Genomic DNA, 27,951 nt, shown 5'->3' with positions numbered 1-27,951 from the left:
CAACAGTGGCATCATGAGCTAGGTTCATGCGTAGATGTCTTCTCGAGTAGAACACAAAAGTTTTTGTGGGCGGTGATGTGCGTTTTTCTGCCCTCCTTAGTCTTTTCTTGATTCCGCGGTATTGTTGGATTGAAGCGGCTTGGACCGACATTACTCGTACGCTTACGAGAGACTGGTTTCAATGCTACGAGTAACCCCGTTGCTCAAAGATGACTGGCAAGTGTCAGTTTCTCCAACTTTAGTTGAATCGGATTTGACCGAGGAGGTCCTTGTATAAGGTTTAATAGCAATTCATATATCTCCGTTGTGGTGTTTGTGTAAGTAAGATGCGATCCTACTAGATACCCATGGTCACCACGTAAAACATGCAACAACAAAATTAGAGGACGTCTAACTTGTTTTTCCAGGGTATGCTTGTGATGTGATATGGCCAACGATGTGATGTGATATATTGGATGTATGAGATGATCATGTTGTAATATATAATATCGACTTGCACGTCGATGGTACGGCAACCGGCAGGAGCCATGGGGTTGTCTTTAAACTAACGTTTGTGCTTGCAGATGCGTTTACTATTTTGCTAGGATGTAGCTTTAGTAGTAATAGCATGAGTAGCACGACAACCCCGATGGCGACACGTTGATGGAGATCATGGTGTGGCGCTGGTGACAAGAAGATCGTGCCGCTGCTTCGGTGATGGAGATCAAGGAGCACGTGATGATGGCCATATCATGTCACTTATGAATTGCATGTGATGTTAGTCCGTTTATGCACCTTATTTTGCTTAGAACGACGGTAGCATTATAAGGTGATCTCTCACTAAAATTTCAAGACGAAATTGTGTTCTCCCCGACTGTGCACCGTTGCTACAGTTCGTCGTTTCGAGACACCACGTGATGATCGGGTGTGATAGACTCAACGTTCACATACAAAGGGTGCAAAACAGTTGCACACGCGGAACACTCGGGTTAAGCTTGACGAGCCTAGCATGTGCAGACATGGCCTCGGAACACATGAGACCGAAAGGTCGATCATGATTCATATAGATGATATGATTAGCATAGGGATGCTTACCACTGAAACTATACTCAACTCACGTGATGATCGGACTTGAGCTAGTGTAAGTGGATCATGGACCACTCAAATGACTAGAGAGATGTACTTTTTGAGTGGGAGTTTAGCGAGTAAATTTATTAAGTTAAACTCTAATTATCTTGAACATAGTCTAAGTCCAGTTTGAATATATTTGTGTTGTAGATCATGGCTCACGCGACAGTCACCCTCAATTTTAATACGTTCCTAGAGAAAGCTAAGTTGAAAGATGATGGAAGCAACTTTGTAGACTGGGCTCGTAATCTTAAGCTAATCTTACAAGCTGGGAAGAAGGATTATGTCCTTAATGCTACGCTAGGAGATGAACCACCCGCTACGGCTGACCAGGATGTTAAGAACGCTTGGTTAACACGTAAGGAGGACTACTCAGTAGTTCAATGTGCAGTCTTGTATGGCTTAGAATCGGGACTTCAACGTCGCTTTTAGCGTCATGGAGCATTTGAGATGTTCCAGGATTTGAAGTTCATCTTTCAGAACAACGCCCGGATCGAGAGGTATGAGACCTCCGATAAATTCTAAGCTTGCAAGATGGAGGAGAACTCGTCTGTCAGTGAACATGTGCTCAAAATGTCTGGGTACTCAAACCGTCTAGCTGAGCTGGGGATTGAACTCCCGCAAGAGGCTATCACTGACAGAATCCTTCAATCACTGCCGCCAAGATATAAAGGCTTTGTGTTGAACTACAACATGCAAGGGATGAACAAGTCACTCGGCGAGTTGTTTGCGATGCTGAAAGTCGCAGAGTCTGAACTCCGTGAGAGCATCAAGTGTTGATGGTGAATAAGACCACTAGTTTCAAGAGAAACGGCAAAGGCAAGAAGGGTAATTCAAAGAAGAGCGGCAAGCCTGTTGCCAATCCGACGAAGAAACCCAAAGCTGGACCTAAGCCTGAAACAGAGTGTTACTATTGCAAGGGTATGGGTCACTGGAAGCGCAACTGCCCCAAGTATCTCGCTGATAAGAAGGCGGCCAAAGAAAAGTCAGGTATATTTGATATACATGTTATTGATGTGTACTTAACCGGCTCTCGTAGTAGTTCCTGGGTATTTGATACCGGTTCTGTTGCTCATATTTGCAACTCGAAACAGGAACTGCGGAATAGACGAAGGCTGGCGAAAGATGAAGTGACGATGCGCGTAGGAAATGGCTCCAAGGTTGATGCAATCGCCGTCGGCACAGTTTCACTTCAGTTACCATCAGGATTAGTTATGAACTTGAATCATTGTTATTTAGTGCCTGCGTTGAGCATGAACATTATATCTGGATCTTGTTTATTGCGAGACGGTTACTCTTTTAAGTCAGAGAATAATGGTTGTTCTATTTCTATGAGTAACATCTTTTATGGTCATGCACCCAATGTGAGAGGATTGTTCATATTGAATCTTGATAGTGATACACACATACATAACATTGAGACCAAAAGAATTAGAGTTAACAATGATAGCGCCATATTTTTGTGGCACTGCCGCTTAGGTCATATTTGTGTAAAGCGCATGAAGAAAGTCCATGTCGATGGACTTTTGGAGTCACTTGACTTTGATTCACTTGACACGTGCGAACCATGCATCATGGGCAAGATGACTAAAACTCCGTTCTCCGGAACAATGGAGCGTGCAAGTGACTTGTTGGAAATCATACATACCGATGTGTTCAGTCTGATGAGCGTAGAGGCACGCGGCGGATATCGTTATTTTCTCACCTTCACTGATGATTTGAGTAGATATGGTTATGTCTACTTAATGAAGCACAAGTCTGAAACATTTGAAAAGTTCAAGCAATTTCAGAGTGAAGTTGAAAATCATCGTAACAAGAAGATCAAGTTCCTACGGTCTGATCGTGGGGGTGAATATCTGAGTTTCGAGTTTGGTGCTCACTTAAGACAATGTGGAATTGTTTCACAGTTGACACCGCCTGGAACACCACAGCGTAATGGTGTGTCCGAACGTCGTAATCGTACTTTATTATAGATAGTGCGATCTATGATGTCTCTTACCGATTTGCCGTTATCGTTTTGCGGTTATGCATTAGAAACAGCTGCATTCACTTTAAATAGGGCACCATCAAAATCCGTTGAGACGACACCATACGAACTGTGGTATGGCAAAAGGCCAAATTTGTCGTTTCTTAAAGTTTGGGGAAGTGATGCTTATGTCAAAAAGCTTCAGCCTGGAAAGCTGGAACCCAAAGCGGAAAAGTGCATCTTCATAGGTTACCCAAAACAGACAGTTGGGTACACCTTCTATCTCAAATCCGAGGGCAAAGTGTTTGTTGCTAAAAACGGAGCTTTTCTCGAGAAGGAGTTTCTCTCGAGAGAATTGAGTGGGAGGAAGATAGAACTTGATGAGGTTGTCGAACCTCTCATCTATATCTATACTTATACTAATTTGTGGCTCTCTAAAAAATCCTACGTTAATTAGATTTTATCAGCCGTTAATTTGGTGGGACCGAATTATTACGGTGTAGATCGGTTCTTGATCTGTTAGATAAATAATGATTTAAATAATATCTATCTATACTTATACTAATTATGTACTCTCAAGAAATTCCTACGTTAATCAGTAAATATGAGTCGTACATCTGATGGGACCGATTTATTACGGTGTAGATTAACCCATATAATTTAAGGCTGCAATTCTCTTTAGCTCCGTAAGAAAAAAAGCCAACGGACTTTCACTGTTAGAAGATGAAATAATAGGAGCCCCTGATTTGGTAGGCCACAGGAGCCTCTCAGTTTAATGATGGAAAGCTAACATCATACGGCGTCTATCAGATCTACCTTTATGTTCTTTAAACATCCTGGGTCTTTCCAATCTAACCATACTTAGATCGCCTAGGTCAACCCCATGCACTCGCGTTTCCTAGCAGCAAACGCCCTCTTCTTCCCGTATCATATGTGTTGTGCTGCTCCGTCCAATCTCCTCACTGCGAAGGTTTGACCATGATGGCTCGGTTCTCCTACCAAGCGTTGGCAATGCTCCTGACCAAGGTACTCACCACCGAGCCCCTCCATCTATCCATAGCATGCCCAGCTAATTGGTCTATGTAGACCTTCCTGTGCATTACTACCCTAGATCTGATTAACTTCTGTACGTGTCTCCTCTGCATGCGAGGCTCCAGTCTTAGGGAAGGCTCAGCTCTCACGTAGCTTTTGTTGCAAACCTAGGTAGTTAATTATAATTATTATGTCTCTAAATTGGAACAGAAATTTTGTTCTTTTAGTATAACTATATTTTAATAGTTAATAAATCACAAATGTTTGCTGCAGTCTACATATGATCGAATCTTTTAGCTTTGATCCTGACTACCATCTGTGGAATTTTGATGTGCTGGTGGCAGTCCATTTTAAGTTGTTTCTACCAACTCTTCTGCTGCTTTGCAATCACTAAACATGAATTAATGGCCCTCTTTGATCAATCTGACAGTGATTTGATTTTGTTTATCCCTAACATTTTGTTGGTACTATGGACATTCACTACTCAATGACCTTGAATTAAGAAACTCTGTTGATTAATCACGATGCTTGGATGTCAATCTGTTTATAACGCACATATTTGAATGAAATGAGAACTGCTTTAAGATGTGACCACGGGGTTCAAAGTCAACGGGTCAAGCATGGTAGTCAGAATTACGCGAAGATGTCTTTCATGGAGTTACATGTGCATGTAATTAGCTCGAGTACCGTTATAAGTAATTTAATATTTAGACTTATCTTTCCACCATATAATGTGCTACCATCATTTACTCTGTTCAAATTGCATGTTTTGGAGTTTACATGTAGGCTTACCTACCATGTAAAACCGTGGGGCGCTACCAACTTAAGAAACACAATGGGTTGTTCTCTTGACTCCTGGAAGTTAGTCATCTAATCTCTAAGGTTTTTCCGTCATGCTCTCTACTGATTCCTCTTAATTGGTATTTTAACAGAGATTTAACATTTATAAATTTTTGCGCAGAAAAGTATTGTTTTACAGATGGAGTACACGATAAAGATAGCGGTACATTCTGTGGGTGAGAACAGTTGTTAGATTCCATGGTCGTCAAAACTCAACAGGAGTGTGATTTATACTGCTACAATTGCTTAACCGTGCATGTAAGATATTTTAAACGTATTATTTGTGTGTTATTTGTTTCTGTAGGCTTCTTTGATGATTAGAACCGTAAGCTTTCTAGGGCTGACAAGAGTCAGTTTGCATGCGGGCCGTACAAAACTAGGTAGTGCTATCCTTTTTGAAGCAACACACGTTCCAGAAGTTTTGAGTTCAAATTAATCATTTTCAAGATGGGGAGTATTGGGCAAAGATAATGGTACATTATGTTGGTCGGATCAATGATAATATGTCCATGGTCATCAACAAGAGTGTGATTTGTACTACTACCAGTGCATACCTCTGTATGATAATATTAAAGGTATTATTGTTGCTTTGTCGATTTTTGTAGCCTACTTTGGGCGATCAGAAAGGTAAGCTATCTTACACAGTTAAACAGTTGGAAGAAGTATAAATCACACTCTTACAAGATATTCTCCAAAGTATTATTTCATTACCAATTTTGTAAGCTTACTCCCAGCATTTTTCTTTACCAGGGAATTTCTGTCATGACTAAATAGGCGAAAGGTAAATTCTCCAAAAGCACGGATAGTATTAATATACAGCTTTGTAGTCCAGGTTGAGGTCTTTTTTTCAGCTCGAGCAAACTTAGAGTTATGACATAGATATATTTAATCCAAATTACATGGTTTCCATTTCATATGCATGTTTCCATACCTCTTAAAGGAAAGTGGTCAGAGGAAATTCTGGAGCAATACATGGAATTATTATTTTTGTTAGAATTTCAGTCTCATCTGATCGCCCCTTCATGCATTGAGGGTTGGTTAAGTGTTCTCAGATGCTTAGGCATTAGCATGGTTGATTGAGGCCTTGCTGCCCTGATTCTTGGCGACGATCCGATTCTTCCTTGCTATTGCAGGGGCTTTCATGTTTCGTCTCTTGCCCATGCAAATAATCATCTTACTGGTCGTCAATGTTCAATTCATTTGTAGGACCGCGTTCGTCGTATGTTTGTGACTCTACTTAGGTCACCAACATGTTGGAATTCCAGTATTTGACAGAAATATGGATACATGTTGTGGTTTAGAAGAATGGTAGGTTCTTAACATGAGCGTGAACTGTGTAATATATTCTTACAAATAGAGGTATTGCATGTTCCATGTTTTTTTTGTAGCCGTACTGTTATCTTTTATTAGTTTTTTTACCATGGAGTTTTGCTCATGACTAAGCTAACAAAGGGTAAATCCTTTAAAACCACGAATAGGTTAGTTCAGTTCAAGGTTGCTAAATTACATCTTTGCTTTACCTGTCAAAACGACATTAGTAAGTCTCGAGCTATTCAAAGGCTGGCTTTTCCATGCACATTCTTATTTTTGTTAAGGTTTATTTCATGACTTCATTTCCAGATACCATACTAAATGAAAACAATTATTTGATTAGATTTTTAGATGTGACCGCTATGTATAGTTGCCACTATATATGCCTATTGGTAGAGTTGCCCACTACGTAGCAATGTATGTATACCTTCATCATCTGCATGTGGATAATGCTACAATATAGTATCTTGGATTCTTCTTCTTCTCAATTTAATATGAATCACTAAAAAAATCTAAGTAATTCATTTTAAAAAATCTAGCCCGTGTAAATGCACGGGTTGACAACTAGTCCCTCTAGATGGGGGAAACCTCTGTCATTGCGACGTCGGTTGAGGAGGAAGTTAATGATGATGATCATGAAACTCTGGTTCAAGTTCCTGTCGAACCACGCAGGTCGACGAGACCACGTGCTGCTCCAGAGAGGTACGGTAATCCCGTCATGTCAATCATGTTGTTAGACAACAATGAACCTGAAAATTATGAAGATGCAATGGTGGGCCCAGATTCCAACAAATGGCTACACGCCATGAAGTCCGAGATAGCATCCATGTATGAGAACAAAGTATGGACTTTGGAAGTACTACCTGAGGGCCGCAAGGCTATTCAGGACAAATGGATATTTAAGAAGAAGACGGACGCTGACGGCAATGTGACCGTTTATAAAGCTCGACTTGTGGCAAAGGGTTTTTCACAAGTTCAAGGAGTTGACTACGATGAGACATTCTCACCCGTAGCGATGCTTAAGTCTGTCAGAATCATGTTAGCAATAGCTGCATTTTTCGATTATGAAATCTGGCAGATGGATGTCAAAACGGCGTTCCTTAACGGTTTCCTTAAGGAAGAGTTGTATATGATGCAACCCGAAGGTTTTGTCGATCCTAAGAATGCTAACAAGGTGTGCAAGCTCCAGCGATCCATTTATGGGCTGGTGCAAGCATCTCGGAGTTGGAACAAACGCTTTGATGAGGTGATCAAAGCATTTGGGTTTATACAAGTGGTTGGAGAATCTTGTATTTACAAGAAAGTGAGTGGGAGCTCTATGGCGTTTCTAATATTATATGTGGATGACATATTGCTGATTGGAAACAACGTAGAGTTTTTGGAGAGCATAAAGGATTACTTGAATAAAAGTTTCTCTATGAAGGACCTAGGAGAAGCTGCTTACTTTCTAGGCATTAAGATCTACAGGGATAGATCGAAACGCCTGATAGGACTTTCACAAAGCACATACCTTGATAAAGTTTTGAAGAGGTTCAAAATGGAACAGTCCAAGAAAGGGTTCTTGACAGTTTTACAAGGTACAAGATTGAGTAAGACTCAGTGCCCAGCAACTGATGAGGATAGAAAGCATATGAGCACCGTCCCCTATGCTTCAGCTATAGGTTCTATCATGTATGCAATGTTGTGCACTAGACCGGACGTTAGCTTAGCCATAAGTATGGTAGGCAGGTTCCAGAGTAATCCATGAGTGGATCACTGGACGGCGGTCAAGAATATCCTGAAGTACCTGAAAAGGACTAAGGAGATGTTTCTCGTGTATGGAGGTGACGAAGAGCTCGCCGTAAAGGTTTACGTCGATGCAAGCTTTGACACAGATCCGGACGACTCTAAGTTGCAAACCGGATACGTATTTATTCTTAATGGGGGTCCGGTAAGCTGGTGCAGTTCCAAGCAAAGCGTAGTAGCAGATTCTACATGTGAAGTGGAGTACATGGCTGCCTCGGAGGCGGCTAAGGAGGGTGTCTGGATGAAGCAGTTCATGACGAATCTTGGAGTAGTGCCAAGCGCACTGAATCCAATAACCTTGTTCTGTGACAACACGGGACACATGAAACGATTTCACAAGAAGTCCAGACACATCAAACGACGCTTCAACCTCATCCGCGACTACGTCGAAGGGGAGGACGTAAATATATGCAATGTGCACACGGATCGGAATGTAGCAGACCCGCTGACTAAACCTCTTCCACGGGCAAAGCATGATCAACACCAGAACTGTATGGGTGTTAGATTTATTACAATGTAATTCACATGATGATGTGAGGGCTAGATTATTGACTCTAGTGCAAGTGGGAGACTGTTGGAATTATGCCCTAGAGGCAATAATAAATATAGTTATTATTATAATTCCTATATCAAGATAATCGTTTATTATCCATGCTATAATTGTATTGAATGAAGACTTATATACATGTGTGGATACATAGACAAAACACCGTCCCTAGCAAGCCTCTCGTTGGCTAGCCAGTTGATCAAAGATAGTCAGGGTCTTCTGATTATGAACAAGGTGTTGTTGCTTGATAACTGGATCACGTCATTAGGAGAATCACGTGATGGACTAGACCCAAACTAATAGACGTAGCATACTGATCGTGTCATTTTGTTGCTACTGTTTTCTGCGTGTCAAGTATTTGTTCCTATGACCATGAGATCATATAACTCACTAACACCGGAGGAATGCTTTGTGTGTATCAAACGTTGCAACGTAACTAGGTGACTATAAAGATGCTCTACAGGTATCTCCGAAGGTGTTCGTTGAGTTAGTATGGATCGAGACTGGGATTTGTCACTCCGTGCGACGGAGAGGTATCTCGGGGCCCACTCGGTAATACAACATCACACACAAGCCTTGCAAGCAATGTGACTTAGTGTAAGTTGCGGGATCTTGTATTACGGAACGAGTAAAGAGACTTGCCGGTAAACGAGATTGAAATAGGTATGCGGATACTGACGATCGAATCTCGGGCAAGTAACATACCGAAGGACACAGGGAATGACATACGGGATTATATGAATCCTTGGCACTAAGGTTCAAACGATGAGATCTTCGTAGAATATGTAGGATCCAATATGGGCATCTAGGTCCCGCTATTGGATATTGACCGAGGAGTCTCTCGGGTCATGTCTACATAGTTCTCGAACCCGCAGGGTCTGCATGCTTAAGGTTCGACGTTGTTCGTATTTGAGTTATATGGTTGGTTACCGAATGTTGTTCGGAGTCCCGGATGAGATCACGGACGTCACGAGGGTTTCCGGAATGGTCCGGAAACGAGGATTGATATATAGGATGACCTCATTTGATTACCGGAAGGTTTTCGGAGTTACCGGGAATGTACCGGGAATGACGAATGGGTTCCGGGTGTTCACCGGGAGGGGGGGGGGCAACCCACCCCGGGGAAGCCCATAGGCCTTGGGGGTGGCGCACCACCCCTTGGTGGGCTAGTGGGACAGCCCAAGAAGGCCCTATGCGCCATAGGAAGAAAATCAAAGAGAAAAAAAAGAGGAGGTGGGAAAAGGGGGAAGGACTCCTCCTTCCAAACCTAGTTGGACTCGGTTTGGAAGGGGAGGGTAGCCCCCCTTGGCTCGGCCGAACCCCTTGGGGGTCCTTTGACCCCAAGGCAAGGCTCCCCCTCTTCCCCCTATATATACGGAGGTTTTAGGGCTGATTTGAGACAACTTTGCCATGGCAGCCCGACCACATATCTCCACGGTTTTACCTCTAGATCGCGTTTCTGCGGAGTTCGGGCAGAGCCCTGCTGAGATAAGATCATCACCAACCTCGGGAGCGTCGTCACGCTGCCGGAGAACTCATCTACCTCTCCATGTCTCTTGCTGGATCAAGAAGGCCGAGATCATCATCGAGCTGTACGTGTGCTGAACGCGGAGGTGCCACCCATTCGGCACTAGATCGTGGGACTGATCGCGGGACGGTTCGCGGGGCGGATCGAGGGACGTGAGGACGTTCCACTACATCAACCGCGTTCACTAACGCTTCTGCTGTGCGGTCTACAAGGGTACGTAGATCGAATATCCCCTCTCGTAGATGGACATCACCAACACAGTAAATAGCCGATCCTCCGCCGTCGCCGCCGCCCCGGACCTGCCCAAGAAGGTCCGCCCCCTCCGTCGCGGCCGCCCCGGACCTGCCCAAGCAGGTCCGCCCCCCTCCGTCGCCGCCGCCCCGGACCTGCCCAAGCAGGTCCGCCCTGCCGCCCAGAACAAGAAGGGACGGCCCCAACACCACCATGCCTCTGCCGCCGACAAGGTCCACGGTCTAGCTTAAATGTTGTGCCAATCTGATTTACTCTTCTTCTAAGTTTGTTGTCGTCGTACAACATCCGTTCTGCACCCGTATCAATTGAATCCACTAGATCCGTGTAAATCGCTATATACTACTTGTATGCCGGTAGATTGTTTTTTTTAGTGCGATTGATCTGTTTTTTAGGACGAGTGGGTACTCTCGGTCAATTTGTTCCTACAAATTTCAATCGAATTCCATTGCTGTCCCATGATAGTTCATCAAGAATTGTTGAACAGATTTGGTCCCCTTAGTGTTGGGCCTGCTATTGTAGTTATTGCTGCATCAACGCATGGTCTCATGCTGAATGCTTTGATTGATCTTGATCCATGATCTGTCTTATGGTTGTGTCAGTCTTTGTTTTACTCTCTTGCTAAGTTGTAGTCCATCCAGATGTTAGCCTGACAGTCGACTTGTTGCACAAATATGCTTAATTTTAGCTGAAATTGATCCTAACAGTTAGATTATTGCCTTCCAGGTTCAATGTTTCATTGTTGCTATATGCCGTTGTTGTTAGTTAATTCTGAGCTGCCGATTTTCTGTTTGTCATTAGATTTAGATTATCCCGGTCCTACTTGTTGTTTGGTAGTTTCAACTCCAGACTAACTATATGGCATAAGATATAGATTATCGCAGTCTTTGTTTGTTGATCTGTTCATACGCACCTCTAACTTGGTCAACTGAAATGCCCTGTTTGCAATTTTCAACTATGCATACATATCAGAGCATGTAGATTAGTTCTATTTTCATCGCTCTCACACACATGGATCAGTCAATGGTGTCTCCGATTACAGTCCAATGGATTCTATTCGGAGTGTATCCTAGGAGAACATAATCTTCATAGTTCATCCATTCCTGCACTTTCTGTTGAAATGTAGACATTCATAGTTCCATATAAATATTGGAATGTGCGGTGAGTGTGGTCTCAGCTGAATTGTGTGTTTTCTTCCAGGAGGCGGCCAAGAAGCACCACCACCTCGACCTCAACACCCTCAGGGGACACACCGACTGCGTCACTGCGCTTGACTTCTCCAGCGACGCCTGCAACCTAACCACCGGTGAGCCTACCCTCAGCCTCCCATTCGATCAGGATCTATCATGCTTACCCACAGAAACGTTTTAATTCCCCTCCTATGGGCTATTTATTTGTTAGTTTTACAACGTGGGCAGTGTATAAAATTCTGGAAATAATCATGTGTACAGATTGCTGCATGCATGACCTCATAATCAGGTACTAGCTCCGTACATAATATAATAGCGTATTCGATTTTATACTAGAGTACATTACATGTGAATTGAGGTGTAGATTAAACGTGACCTGGTTTTTCTAAGCAGATGTGTATTACAGTATTAGGGTTTGCTAACGTAGTGGAGGCCCTTGTCTGAAGGGCTCATCCTCCTTTAGCTCTTAGCTGGAGTAGTAATAAGAACCTGCTTAATTAGCTTGAGATTAACCATGCCAAACCTTAGTCACATAAAGTTTAACCAACGAAATAAGAGAGAGAAATGAACATTGCAAGCATAATTCAATAGTACCACCTGATCTAAAACATCTTATATTAGCTTACAGATCTTATATTAGTTTACAGAGTGAGTACTTCACAAGAATCGATATGAGATGCATGCGTGTAGTAGGGGATGAACATGCATGTTTGATTCCAAAAAACGTGTGATGTGAAAAATACACGATTGCGGTGACAAATATGCAAGCCATGATATGGTAGTGATTAGCCCGAGACGGGTGTTCTATTGCATCATATTTTCTTGCTGAGGAGACCCGTAGAAAAAATAGAAAATATATAGGAACAAATAAGACAAATTTCCCAAGAAGACGTATTCAACTAAATACTGATTTTTAACTTTAGGACGACTGGGTACTCTCGGTCAATATGTTTCCTATGAATTTCATTCGAATTCCATTTCTGTCCCATCATGGTTCATCAAGAATTGTTGAACATATATGGTCCCCTTAGTGTTGGGCCTGCTATTGTAGGTTCTTGTTTTTTGCTGCATTAGTGATCAGTCCATGGTCTCATGCTGAATCCTTTGATTGTTCTTGATCCATGATCTGCCTTATGGTTGTGTCAGTCTCTGTTTTACTCTTTTGCTAAGTTGTAGTGCATCCAGATGTTAGCATTGTGGTGCTAGTTTGCTGGATTTTGTTTCCGACCATCGTGTCGTGATGATTTTGCAGGTACCCCGAGAGGCCCTTGAGTTTGCCGGAATGTCGATTAACTTCCATTCTGGAAAATTCGAGTACTCCATATGTCCTATTTTCAGCAAAGGTCATGCTGAAATTTTCCGTGCATTTTAGCATGACTTTGCTAAAAATAGGACATATGGGGTACTTGCGACTAATGCATGGGCCGGGGTATCTTAGTACTTAATTAAGTAGGATCAACTGCCCCTTTATTCTTGCTGCATTAAACCATAGGTGGCAATAGAGCCAAGTGATTAGGCCCAACTTAGAATTCTCCTTCCCTTTTCTTGATAGGGTATATTATTAGAAGATACCCATATATATCAGTCAACCTAGGGTGCCTCGGCATTGATAAACCCTAAATGATGAAAACTTAACTTAGCATTTAGGGTGCCTCAGCGTCGACAAACCCTAAATTATAAAACCTTGGCTTTTAGGGTGCCTCGGTGTCGATAAAAACCTAAATGATGAAAGCTTAGGCTTTTAGGGTGCCTCGGCGTCGAAAACCATAAATGATAAAAGCATAGCTTTTAGGATGCCTCGTAGTCGACAAAGCCTAAATGATGAGACCATGATCTTGTTCCATGACAATAACCAACTTTTTGACCAAACTTTTTTCCTATTTAGAGCGAAACATGGCCCACAACGATGAGGCCGGCGGTTTGGGCAAGCCATTTTGGGAGCTGTCCCAGGAGATGGGGGAAGAACCTCACCGCTATGAGGACGCCGCGAAAGACACCGATCCCGAGTACACAACCCCTAGTGGCGTCGGGGATGACACTACTGATGGTGCCGCCGAGGATGCCACCACTGATGATGGCAGCGCATGCACAGATGGCAGCCAATTGAAGAGGCAAAGAATGGACCGGAGCCCGAACGTGCTCAGCACCGTAAAGGAGGAATTTACTGAAGTGAACTCCGATGGGTATCCAACGGCGCCCAAAGAAATAGTCAATGCGTACGCGGTTCAGCTCGGGTGCATTCTCCGGAGCACTATCTCGATCAACACCGAGAACCTAAGGCATAAGGACCGAGGGAATTTGCACAACCTCCTCTTCACGAAGCTGCACGAACGATACAAGTTCCCCGGTGACGTCGCAAACACACACCTCTCAAGGAATAAAGTGAACAGTGCCGCCCTCACGAAGATGAGCAAGGACCTGTCTACTTGGAGAAGCATGGTGAAGAGAATGATTGACAAAGGTGATAGTTATGAGAAGATCAAGGCGAAAAATCCTTCGATCAGCGAAGATGACTACAAGGAGTTCAAGATCAAGTGCGAGAGCAAGGCAACCACGGAATCAAGTCAATGGGGGAAAGAAATGCAGGAGTTGAACTTAGGGGTCCGCCAACTCGGTCCCGACGGTTACAGAGTGGCGGAACCTACATGGGACAAGGAGGACGCGGAGCGTGCCGAGCAAGGCCTACCACCCCGCTTCGACAAATACGGTGACAAGCAGACCAGGAACTATGTCAGGGCCCGGTACAAGGTGGACCCAGTAACAAAGGAGCTTACCACAGATGCGAAGACCAGGGCGCTTGAGCGTGTTCTGGTAAGGAATACACCCCACGTAATTAGCTCCATATGGTTGCATTCTAATTAATGAAGCCAAATTTCTAAATGGTTCATTCCTTCCGCAGGACACTGAAAGCAGTAGCGCGGGGTCGTCTCAGAGCTCCCATTGGGAGACCAATTTAAATAGGGCGTTTAACATAATGAAAAACAAGGATAAGTCCAGTAAGCCGTCGTCAGCTGGTCGTGTGGCCGGCAAAGGCTTGTCCACGAAATGGTCGTCATACTATAACGCTGGTGGGCAAAAGGAGAGAAATACCAACTTGGAAAGCCAGTCGCGCAAGGTTGAAGAACTCAAGGCAAAAGTGGCGCGGATTTCGGAGATGGTCCAAGAGCTAGTGCAACACCAAGTGGGAGGGGTGATCACCGCCATTGTGCCTACCTTGATTGAGGGGCTGCAGGCCTGGATTGCGGGCGGCCAACAGGGGCCGCCCCCGATTCCCAGCTTCACGGCCAGCAACTCGCACAACGCGCAGGCGATGCCATTGGTGTCTCCGGCGCTGGCGCCATTGGTGTCTCCGGCGCCGGCCGGCACCTGGGCAGCAAGCGGCCCCTCCGTCACTTGCACGCCCGCCGTTGGTGGTGCCTCGACATTAGCCGAGCTCGACACCATCACGGTAACTAAGCCTCTCTCGGCCGATGACTTCATCTCCTTGCCTTTGACTGGGCATCCCCTGACGCCCTACATGTTTTCGCAGGGCGCCGGCGCCGACGTTCCATGCACTCTCATGCACTTCATGGGCGGCGAGTTGATCGATGTCGCCAAGGGCAGAATCGTTCAACCGGGAAACCCCATGTTCCACGATAAACCGATGCCACCCACCACGTATAGGGTTCAACTGGTTCGGGTGCTGCCAGGCTGCGATGACTTGTTACCTCCGTTCCACCCCGCTGGGGCCGACAAAGATGATGTGATGACCCTCAGCGCCTGCTTAAGTTGGCCCTTGCTTTGGCCGAAGAGCCAGATTCGTTTGGGGACGGGGGACACCACCGCACAGACAACACCGCCAGTCGTGCCGGCACCAAGCCATGGCAAGACCGCCGCAACGCTACCGGACATGCATATGGCACAGGATCCGGACATGCATATGGCACAGGATCCGGACGATGAGGATGACGTGATGGTACATTTACCAAGGTGATAAGTACTTTGCCGAACAAGGGTACGGTGAGGAATTCTTGGGGCCTCCTTCTCAAGAACCCAACCCTGCAAAAGACGACCGCGATCTAGCTGGTACCACGGAGAAACCCAATTGCAACAGGCGTTGTCTGGCGTTTAGTTTTGAGGAGACGCCTCCAGCTGCCGCCTTCACCGAGCCTCACATAGCCGAGGTGCGAAATATTATCAGCCCCAACACACTCAAGAAGGTGGTCTCTGAGCAGATGAACTCTATCCCATTACATCAGCAGAAGAAGGGATGGAACAGAAAGACTAACAAGGGTGCGAGCCAGCCGACACTGAGTACGATCCGTGCTCTGGACGGGCCACCTTCACCTAAGGATATCTCCAGGAGGGTGCATGTGGCGGGTAGGCCGATGCTACCGACTAATCTGCTCAATGCTGCAACCGGTGCTATGCGGAGTCTGCATGACAGTGTTCTTTGTTTGGAGAAGCGGCGTCTCTCCGAGAATAATGTGGCATACCCGGTTTTCGTGGCCAAGGTGCAAGAGGGCAAGGGCTTTGTCGATAGCGCCATCGGGGGTATGACCGTCCTGTGGTTTGCTGACATCTTCGCTATGTTTAATCTTCATCCGCTGCACTACACCTTCGTTCGGCTATTTTCGCTGAGTATGGAGATGCGGATCATTAGAGACAAGACCTCGGACCTAGTGATAGTCGACCCCTTCTATATGCGTGCCAAGATCTTGGGCAGCGCTGGGGACCAGCAATTCGCGAGTTCATACCTCGAAGGCGTCATTCTGGCAAACTCAGAAAAGGATAACTTCCTCGTGCCTTACTTTCCCTGGTAAGTTATCCCCTCATTGCCCCGTAACATATGATTTCTAAGATTTTGATCGTCCTTTTTTTTCTAACATTCCGTGTTTTGTGCAGTGACACACGTTGCACACTCATCCTCTTAAGCCTGAAATATTCCACGGCCACGTATTTCGACTCGGACCGTCAGTCACAAAAAGACTACACAAATATCAAGAAAGTTCTTGATGAAGCTCTTCCCGGCTACGCCATATCTGGAGGCACCTTCAGCAGGACAAGTCTCAGGCACGGCAAGCACGTGTTCACCCACAATACGACGTTCGCCTGCGTCAAGCAGCCGCCTGGCAGTCAGAAGGATGCCTACTATGCCCTCCATCACATGCGGGCAATCATACGGGACAGTAATCACCTTCGTCTACCAAATAATTTCAAAGATTGGGCCACATGCTTGTCGGCAATCCAGGATGCGGACATCAGACAAGAATTCTTTCGCATCCCGTCGGAGTTTGCGGAAATCATCCATCAAGATGTCCTTCGTACCTCGGGGCAGTTCTACCTCAGATCTCCGCTGTCTAATAGTGAGATAGATACAATGCTACGAATGCAGGCTGACAACGACCGCAATTTCATGACCATCACGAAAGACGGCGGCTTCATCCATGTTCCTGTGAATCGCTACTAATTCATGTTGCAATATTAAACTTTAATGAACTGGTATGTCTCTTTGGTTTGGACAGTCGTTCAACTTATATATAATCGATGTTATTTATTAGTAGGACCATGAATCATGTTGTTATAGTTGTAGTATTAAACTTTAATGAACTTGTATGTCTCTGTGAATTGCTACTAACGTTTTGTTTGGCTAGTGCATAGAGATGTCGTCGTATGTCGTGTACAAGGGTAAGGTTCCCGGAGTCTACAACGACTGGGAGGAGTGTCGGAGACAGGTTCACCGATTCAGCGGTAACAGTTACAAAGGGTACACCACAAGGGTGGAGGTGGAAGTTAGATACGCGCGCTATCTAGCGGGAGAGAGGATGGAGCGTTGGAGGAACCGGATGAAGACCAGTTTCATCGCGATTATGCTCATCGTGATGACCGCAGCTCTCTTCTATGTGACGGTAGTTTAGATGGTCGATGTCGACTTGTAATGTGAAGACAAACTCGCTACTCGCGGTCTCGAGACTTGTAATGTTCTAACTTTGTTCGGTATTTTAAATTCGGAGACTAATATGATGAGTTGTATTCGGAGTCTAATCTTCTATTGTATTCGATAAATCTGTTGTTTATATGTTGTGCTATCTATATTCTGTGCAATAATATATTTTGTAATCTGTGCAAATATCAGAAAAAATAAAATAAATACCTAATATTCATACTAGTGGCGCATCACTCAGCACACTAGTGGCCCACTTCAAAAGCACACTAGTGGCGCATCGTCAACTAGTGCGCCATTAGTAAGCCAGAGCATATGGGTAAATATGGCCCTGGGAGGCATACTAATGGCGCACCATAAGCTATACTAATGGCGCACCAGGATCTATACTAATGGCGCACCGGGATCTATACTAATGGCGCACCGGGATCTATACTAATGGCGCACTACTTGATGCGCCATTAGTATACCAGATACTAATGGCGCACCGTGAGCAATACTAATGGCGCACTGCGTGGTGCGCCATTAGTATACCAGATACTAATGGCGCACTTGTGATGCGCCATTAGTAAAAAAATCTAATGGCGTGATGCTAGTGGCGCACCTATAGTGCGCCATTAGCAAGCCTTTTCCTAGTAGTGTTAGACAGTTCCGACTGAACTAAGGACACCCCCATCATCCAGTCGGCGACGATCGACTCGGAGCATATCTAACGTACCGACTGGAATCCACTCTGTACATCGTAACCTCCAAGGAGGGAAACGGTCATACGTTTTCATACACCATAACTAGCATTTAAGGCTTACGTTACCAGTAACGCCAGCGTTTACTCGCCACTACTCCACCCCTGTCCACCGGACCATTATGAAGGGCAGCGCACTCTATATAAGCCGCCCTTCACCACTGGTACAGGGGTTGGCACTTGCTGTAATCCCTTAATACACTCGACAGAAAGCTCCCAAGAGCACTGAGATGTAGGGCTTTTACCTCCATCATAGAGGGGCCTGAACTCATACATCCTCGCCATAGCTAAGGCTCTGCCCATATACTTTCGTACCCCGTACTTCTACTGTGAGACTTATACCCACGACAACCCCCGTTCGAGCATCTTCTATTGCAGCAAGTATAGCTTGAGAGGCATTTTTAAGACTTGCCTGCTCCACAAGCAACCCTGTCTTTGGGTCCAACTTTCCCCCATGCCCATAAAACCAATTCCTGCACCTTTCAGGCCAAGTGGGTATTTGCAGAGTGACCCCTGCATCAGTAATCTTCTGCTCGAATTCATCCCACTTAGGAATTCCACTCTTGTAGCGACCTGGCCCAGAGAATGGTGATGCTCTTTTTTTGAGAATTTTCCTTGTTTATCCTTGACCGCTCCTTAGCTGCTTCTGATTTCTTGAATTGCACGAATAAGTCCCAGTGATCTTTTATCATCTCGTATTGTCCATTGAATTATGGAGTCTTGCCTTGTTTGCAGAAGTCAGCCCATGACCTTTTCTTCCAGTTGTAGAATTGGGTGGCCATCTTCTTAAGAGGAAACTTCTTGACTCTCTCACATTGTTTATCTAAGAAATGCTCTGGTAGGGTGAAATGTGTCATGAGCGCATATCCCAAAGCAGATTTTTGCTCTTTCGTCCACAAAATTAACTTCTCTATCTTGCTTTTGCCTCTGCCATTCTTCAATGGAAATAGGGTTTTGGTCCCTGACAATAACTCCGCATTGACGTACAAATTTGCATGCATTCTTTTAGGGATTAGTTGGTTCTCCACCTAATGTTATCACATCAATGTTGTACCTTGTGCCCTCGGGTAACTTTTTGGCCGGGCCTCGTACTGCCCTACTCGTAGAAGATTTGCTCAATCCGGAGGGATAAAAGAGGAGATTCGTTAATATATATATATATATACCGATCAATTAATACACCTCTAATTATCACCACAAGCCGGACTTTGATAATTCGAGAAAAAATTCTTCAGCATCATCTTCGTCTAGTTCCACTTCATCTCTTGGTTGTTCTTCCTCAATTCCCTCACCGGATGGGTTAAGGTATTATGTGCAATCATCATCTGCTTCTTCATTCTCTTTGTTTCCACAGCGTATCATGTCGTACAAAACATCCTGTTGATCATGGTCTCTATCTCTACCGTCTATAGCTTAACTAACCGACAAAAAAGATAAAACAATTTAGTATTCACTTTAGCTAGCAAGATCATCATGTATATATATATATAATATCACTAATACATCGAATAATCCACTTAAATAATGCATCATCCAATAATCCACTTAATATTATCGAATATATAATCTCGAATACATCAGTAATACATCTCACGAATAATATATAACTGATCAACCAACAAAGAGTTACTGCTGTATTGAGGCGCGGGCGGTGGACACCCAAAGAGCAGGAACCATCACCGGATCATAGCTCGCGTGAGATCCCTGAAGAACCTGCCAGGTATTGGAGAACTTGGCTTCCAACGCCTCCATGTAGCGACGGACGTGCTCGTCCTCCTCCCTAACACGACGACATACCTCTTCCTCGGGGGTCGGCAGCCTCGGCACTAAAACTGGCCCACGCTACCGCCACCAAAGAAGCTCCGATCGACGACGGGAGCCCGGTTCCTCACCAAGTTGCGCGCCCCAGAAGTTAGCTCCTCCCAGTGCCAGCTAGGCGGAACACAGTCCTGCACATGCTGGCGCCTGTCAAGCAGGTGGTCGCCACCAAGTCGACAACGAGGATGCGGGCCAGGCATCGTACATCAACGCCGAGAACCAATTCGACAACTATTTTAATTTCTACTATTTAATAAACTTTTCTAAACTTTTAGTGCTAGATACGAGTAGCAACTATTTAATTAGGTTCAGCAAAAAACATAAAAAAAAAGAAAATATTGCTTATAGATACTAGTTGCTTTATTATATAATTCCCAATGATGCACTAGAGCACTGCTAACTAATTTTTGCATAACTAATTTTTGCACTGCTCGTCGGGGATTTTTGCATCACTAATTTTTGCAATAGAGATGGAAGTAATGTTTGCAATAGTAATGTTTGCACTGCTAACTAATCTCTCTACTAATTTTTGCCTGGGCCTTCTCACGGGGGCGCTTGAGCGTGGTGGCGCACTGCACCGACGAGGGGAGAGGATTGGGGGCCCTGAGCATGATGTGGGGAGAGGAGGGGACGTGGGGAGAGGAGGGGGCGTGGGGAGAGGAGGGTGCGCGGGAGCATAGCCCAACGGGAGGCGGACGGAGCTAGGGGAGGATAGGTATTAGCGGCAGCGAAGCTAACCGTGGGAAAGAGAGGAGGGTTGGGGCGCACCAGCTGCTCGTTGGCGGGCAAAGGAAGGAGGCGTAGGCCGCCGACCTAGGTGGCAGTGACGACGAGGATAGCTTCGAGGGCAACAGCGACTCCGGTAGCCTGTCGGCATCGGGGGCAGGGGCTGCGTCGGCGTCGGGATCGAATGGAGAGAGGGGAGAAATCAAAATTTCCAAATTGCCGCTTATATAACCCCACCTTTAGTCTTCGTTGGTGGCTTCAACCTAGACTAAAGGTCCCTCTATAGTCCCAGTTTCAACCACCAACCGGAACTAAAGATCATTTTCGGCAGACCAGAGGGCGGGAAGCAAATGTCTTTAGTCCCGGTTGGTGGCTCCAACTGGGACTAAAGGGGCCCTTTAGTCCCAGTTGGAGCTACCAACCGGGACTAAAGCCCTGTTCGGTGTGCTTGCACAAGTTTAGTCCCACCTCGCTAGTTGAGAGGGGCTCGGAGTGGTATATAAGCGATGTTGCCGCCACCCACTCGAGCTCCTCTCAACTGCATGCAGTACATGCCTATTAGTCGCCCTACTGGGCCTGCTTGCACTACGGGCCTACATCCTGGCCCATTTCTATGGTTTCTGGCCGTATGCACGCCGTGGTGGCAAGTAGGTGGGCCTTTTTTTTCATGGATGTGAAATGATAGTCTAGTTTGTACACGAAGTGCATCCTATTTTTGCCATAACCCTTCCAACTTTTTAGCACATGCCATGTCGGTGAAATGATGATACCATGCCAAGTTTAAGACTTTTTAGAGTTGATTTGTAGTGCTTTTCAATTTCATGGACATTTTTCTCAAAAAAATCATTTAATGCAGGGAAAATAGCAAATGAGGTGAGAAAGGGTCGAAAATTTATGAGGTGGCTTTGAATGATCCATATTGAGGGCACAAAAAGTCTAGAGTTGAAATAAGATTAAAATATGAAATGGCTTTGTAAAAGATGGGTATCCGTCGAGAACCGTGATACTTCGAAAGAGATATTCCAGTTTGTACACGAAGTGCATATTGTTTTTTCCGTAACCCTTCCAACTTTTTAGCACATGCCATGTGGCTGAAATGATAATGCCATGCCAAGTTTTAGCCTTTTTCGAGTTGATTTATAGCGCTTTTCAATTTTAGGGTCATCGAGCTCAAAACATCATTTAATGCATGGAAAATGGCAAATGAGGTGAGAAAGGGTTGGAAATTTATGAGGTGGCTTTGAATGATGTATATTGAGGGCACAAAAAGTCTGGAGTTGAAATAAGATTAAAAAATGAAATGGCTTTGTAAGAGATGAGTATTCGTCCAGAACTCTGATACTTCGAAAGAGATAGTCCAGTTTGTACACGAAGTGCATCTAGTTTTTGCCGTAACCTGTCCAACTTTTTAGCACATGCCATGTGGGTTAAATGATGATACTGTGCCAAGTTTCAGCCTTTTCTGAGTTGATTTGTTGCGCTTTTCAATTTCAGGGTCATCTAGTTTAAAAAATCATTTAATGCATAGAAAATAGCAAATAAGGTGTGAAAGGGTTGAAACTTTATTAGGGGGCTTTGAATGATGCATATTGAGGACACAAAAGTTCTGGAATTGAAATTTGATTAAAAATGAAATGGCTTTGTAAGAGATGAGTATTCGTCCAGAACAGGGATACTTCGAAAGACATAGTCCAATTTGTACATGAAGTGCATCCTATTTTTGTCCTAACCCTTCCAACTTTTTAGCACATGCCATGTGGGTGATATTATGATAGCATGCCAAGTTTCAGCCTTTTCACAGTTAATTTGTAGCGGTTTTCAATTTCAGGGTCATTTAGCTATTTCAGGCAAAATAGCAAATAACGTGAGAAAGGATTGAAAATTTATGAGTTGGCTTTGAATGATGCATATTCAGGGCACAAAAAGTATGGAGTTGAAATAAGATTAAAAAATGAAATGGCTTTGTAGGAGATGAGTATTCGTCCAGAACCCTCATACTTCGATGGAGATAGTCCCTCTTGTACACTAAGTGCATCCTCTTTTTTCCCTAACCCTTCCAACTTTTTATATGAAAGAGATACATAATGTTTCTTTGCATTTAAAATGCCATAACACACACATATATATAGCCGGAAACTCACTAAGAAGAAAGTGATGACAGTGAAAGTCGGTCACATCCGAGATTGGGGTGTTGGGGTATAAAACTTTTTCTTTGCGTCTGTCCCTTTGCGCGGTAACCATGGATAATCTTCATCATTTAACAGGATGCTGGGATCATACTTCACTATGAAGGGAGAAATTTGGTGAAACTTTTCTTAATATTCTCACATGTCTGTCTTTGTCGGGACTCCGGTCCTAAGCCATAGGAATCCAGCCTGTAACACATCACATTCCTTTGCGGTCTCACGCACGGTTAACTCCACGGCTGCAGCCTTTCCTTAGCCGGGACCGTTTGCGTCTTTTGACTCACGTATGCAATAGTGTCGCTAGAATTCCAATGTCAAAGAACCCGGATCGACAAGTCTAGTCATAAACCAAAGTGGCAGTACCGCACAAGGACAGGCATACATGACCCAACAAAGCAGGTGTCGGTCACCAGCGAGTGTAGACGAGTCGTAGAAAGCTACAAGGACTTCATTACATTGCGTGACTTTTCCCCAAAGGGGACAGACACAGCAGCTAAGAAGGACACATGCCGGTCAACCAATGTGTCCGGAGCAGTAGCGAGCTACCAAGGCTCGTTGGATCACAAAGGGGCATTTCCCTGTAAGGAGTGCTACTAAAATTCACGATTAGGTAACCGAACCCCATACATGTCAAGTACGACACACGTACGCATGGCATACCGATATGTATAGATACATCGATGGCATCACAACATAACCATAAACATACAAGCTTTAGTTAAGAGGCTCGGATGAGCCACACACATAATATTACACAGTAAGGGTCTGACGACCCATAATAGCAGTCATTCAGTTACAAGCCAACGGAAGAGTTTAAAATTGTCTGTGTACAGACATGTGGAACTAGAAGGCACATGGCCTGACTATACCACAGACCCAACCTAGGGCCAGATCGTAGGTGGGACACCAGCTACTCGTCGTCGTCGATGTCTATGAAGAACCCTCCATTAGGGTCATTAGCAACCTCTGCAACATTTATTAAGGAAACATGAGTACAGAGGTACTCAGCAAGACTTTAGGATAACTAACTACTCATGCAATGTATCAATAAGGTATGGTGGGGTTTCATGCGGAAAGCCAGCATTTGACTCGTGGCTAGACAACTTGCATTTTTAAAGAATTTTGACAACTTGATTTCTCGCACACGAGTCCACTAACACCACAACAATACTCCATCGTTTAATCATTCCGTCTCCATACGGAAATGCCGTCCACGACACTCACGCTTATCTTGACAATTTTATGAGTAGCCATTGAAGTTATCTATGAACAACATATGTCTCCAAGTAGTCTATACACGCGCACGCGGCTATTCGAATAGATCATAACCCTGCAGGGGTTTACTTCGTCACACATGCTCTCCCCACTTATCGCCATGTGCACGTCATGCACCTCGGCAACCTTCAAGCGGAAGCCCAGCAAGGGAGTCGGCCACGACCGTTAAACACATTAGTACCTAGTCCAGGTCTATTGCCTATCTGAGGGTAATCCGCACGGATGTCCGGCCGAGGTTTCCGCCACGGCCCCAAACGATGTGCGCAGGGTTCCCAATCCCACCATCCGAGTGCCACTTGGTACACCGTGCCACTGCCTACCGCATCACAGCCCACCTCTCAGGTCAGCACCATGCACGCCTCCAGCATGACTATAAACACCAGAAACTACTTGCAACTCCTGGACCGAGTACTAAGCGATTAATAAGTCGAGCGGGGTCGTATTCAGGGCCCAGCATGTGGTAGTATCTCGTCTTGGATTACATACACGGAACTCAGTTCCTAAGGACGGTTCCAATGAAACAACCCACCATGTACTCCTACACAGCCTTTCACTGGTACCTTTACCAAATCAGGTTCAACACACAACATTTGCTTACCGAACACATTCTCACAATTCTGTTCATCTCCCAAATGACAGACCATACACAACTCTAAGCATAGCATGCATAGCAGGATAAGACACATCATGGCTCAAGCAACTACCAGGTATGCTAGGTTGCAAGGTTCGGCTATTTACTGTGACAAGGATAGGTCATGCAAAGGAAGTGGTTTCAACTAACGTGGCAAAAGCATTTAAAGCATTTGATCCTAATGCAATAAGTAAGTGCAGGTGCAAGAACATGGGATTTATCGGGATGATCAAAATGGTTGCTTGCCTTGTTGCTCAGAGGAGTGACAATATCCGTTAGACGGATATTCGGTGGAATCCGGGGGAGCGGAGCCTACTGAAAGGAATGACAACAATCAATAACAAACATATGCAATCAAGATGATGCATGAGCATGGCATGAGAATGCAAGATGGTATACTATTATGGCTAACATTTATTAGGTTTGAAGTTGATTTGAATCAAATTCAAATATCACTTCAAACGACGTATTCTCGAATACCATTTTAATTGATTTGACCTAATGCTCAGATCAACTTGCTTTTAACATGCATGGGATGACATGTTAGGTTGCTGGTTTCTAATTAGGACACTGTTTGATCATGTCATTTATAGTGAAATTTAAATATTTGCCAAATTTCATCTACAAAGTATTTATAAGAATTAACTTATTCATTAATCTACATGTTTGGGTTCTGTAACATTTTCAAACATGTTTTAAAATGACATATTCAGATTCCTTCATTTTTTTGATACTTTTTCATATATAAATTATTTTCATTGGAGTTACAGATTAATTTCTATGAATTTTTGAAGTTTTAAACATTTCTGGAATTATTTTTATACTGGAAAACCCCTTTATTGCGTCAGCCTGACATCAGCAGGTCAACTGACCTGATCAGGTCAAACCTGACAGGGGGGGACCCACTGGTCAGTGTCTCAGGGGCTAATCCCGCACTGACCAGACCCTAATTGGGTTTGACTTGGCCTTGGGCCCACTGTCAGTGAGTGTTTAGGCTTTAAACTTCTGTGTTAGGTTGGCCACGTCGTTCCTCGCCGGAGCTTGGCCGGCGGCGACCAGATCCGCGGCAGAACCTCGCCGGAGACATGCTAAAACGTGCGGTGGTGCTCGGAAAAGGATGCTGAGAGCACTGGAGTGATCTCCAGGCTCGACCTCATCCAGCGCTGGCCTCAGGGAGAGCTATAGGTGGCCGGAGTAAGCCGACGACGAGCCGGGGCGGCTGCCGGAGTACGGGTTCGATGGTCCAGTGGCTAGGGGGCACGGATCGAGGGGACGGAGAGGGGAAATGATCGCAGGCTCACGGGGAGTGCAGAGAAGGGCTTAGACGGCTCGAGGAAGGGCTATTGCCGGCGTTTCACCGTCGATTTGCCGGCGACCGAAGGTAGAAGACGATGGCATTGGGGACGTTGCAGATCCCGGGGAGACTTCGGCCATTGCAGAGAGAACCAGCTCGACGAGGCGAAGCTAGTGGACTACTCGAAGGGGAGGTCCTGTGGCTAGAGGCGCGGCGGCTCGAGATCGGGCTCTTGGCAATGGCGGCAGAAGGAGGGAGGAGAGATCCCGAGAGGAGGGGGGAACTGGAGCTGGGGAACGGATAGGGACGGGCTCGGGGTAGATATCTGCGTGCTTGCCAGCGCGAGGCGGCGGCCAGGCAGGCGCATAGGTGCGTGGCCGCGCCGGAGCACGCGGCGGCCACCTCCTGCTGCCCACTGGCGGGGAAGGAAGACGCCAGGAAGAGCTGGGTCGGGCCAGGTGAGCGTTAGGTAGTTTCTTTTCTCTTTTTTTCTATTTTGTTTCTGTTTTGCTATTTCATTGATTTACTATTTATTTCAGCTCCCAATTACTTTATAAAAACTATGTTGAACACCCCAGAATATTTGTTGGAATATTTCCAACCATTCCTAAAGTTTTCAACATTTTTGAAAGCTTAAAGTTTCTGATTTCAAATTTAAAACTTGAAACCAGTAGCTTTTGCATTTATTTAAAATGCCAGGAGTATAAAATAAATAAATGCTTATTTACTTCCATGAATTATCACAAAGATTGAACTTTTCTTGAGGCCATTTTGGGTTCATTGATTTTAACTAGTTTCAAATTTCCTTTATTTTGAAAGTCGATAGGGTTTTAGAATTTTCCTTCACCACTTGCTTTGTTCATGTTGAAAATTTCCTAGATGCAATGCAAAGAAAACATGAGCACGAAGCTAGCTTGATTAAGGTGTCAGGGATGTGACAACTCACCCCCACTCAAAAGAATCTCGTCCCAAGATTTAGAAGTCATCGAGAATAACGCAGGATACTCAAGTCGGAGACGATCCTCTCTTTCCCAAGTTGCCTCCTTTTCAGAATGATTTGACCATTGAACTTTAAGAAACTTAAGGTTTCGACGTCGAGTGGTATGCTCAGCTTGATCAAGAATACGCACGGGGCATTCTCGGTATGAAAGGTTATCTTGGAGATCAAGTGTTTCGTGGTCCACTTCACGGATAGGATCCGAAAAGCAACGCCTGAGTTGCGAGACGTGGAAGACATCATGAACCTTGGAAAGATGCGGAGGAAGTTCCAACTGGTAGGCAACTTCTCCTCGTTTGGCAAGAATGCGAAAAGGACCAATGTAACGAGGAGCCAACTTGCCCTTGATACCGAATCGATGGGTACCCTTCAAAGGTGTAACCCAAAGGTAAGCCTTCTCGTCAACTTCAAAGGTCACAGCCTTATGATGACGATCATATTGGCTCTTTTGACGAGACTGGGCTGTTTTCAACTTTTCACGAATAATGCGAACCTGCTCTTCTGCATCCTGGATCATGTCCGGGCCAAAGAGTTGCCTCTACCCGGTTTCTGACCAATTAAGAGGTGTTCGACATTTTCGTCCATAGAGAACTTCAGAAGGAGCTTTGCCCAAGCTTGACTGATAACTATTGTTATAAGCGAATTCGGCGAATGGAAGGCACTTCTCCCAATTCATACCGAATGATATAACACAAGCTCGGAGCATATCTTCTAGGATTTGATTCACTCTTTCTACTTGACCACTTGATTGGGGATGGAAAGCAGTGTTAAAAGACAAGTGAGTCCCCATGGCATTCTGAAAAC

This window comes from Hordeum vulgare, chromosome 7H (assembly GCF_904849725.1).
Source record: "Hordeum vulgare subsp. vulgare chromosome 7H, MorexV3_pseudomolecules_assembly, whole genome shotgun sequence".
In the NCBI taxonomy this organism is placed as follows: domain Eukaryota; kingdom Viridiplantae; phylum Streptophyta; class Magnoliopsida; order Poales; family Poaceae; genus Hordeum; species Hordeum vulgare.
This window is presented reverse-complemented; position numbering follows the sequence as displayed.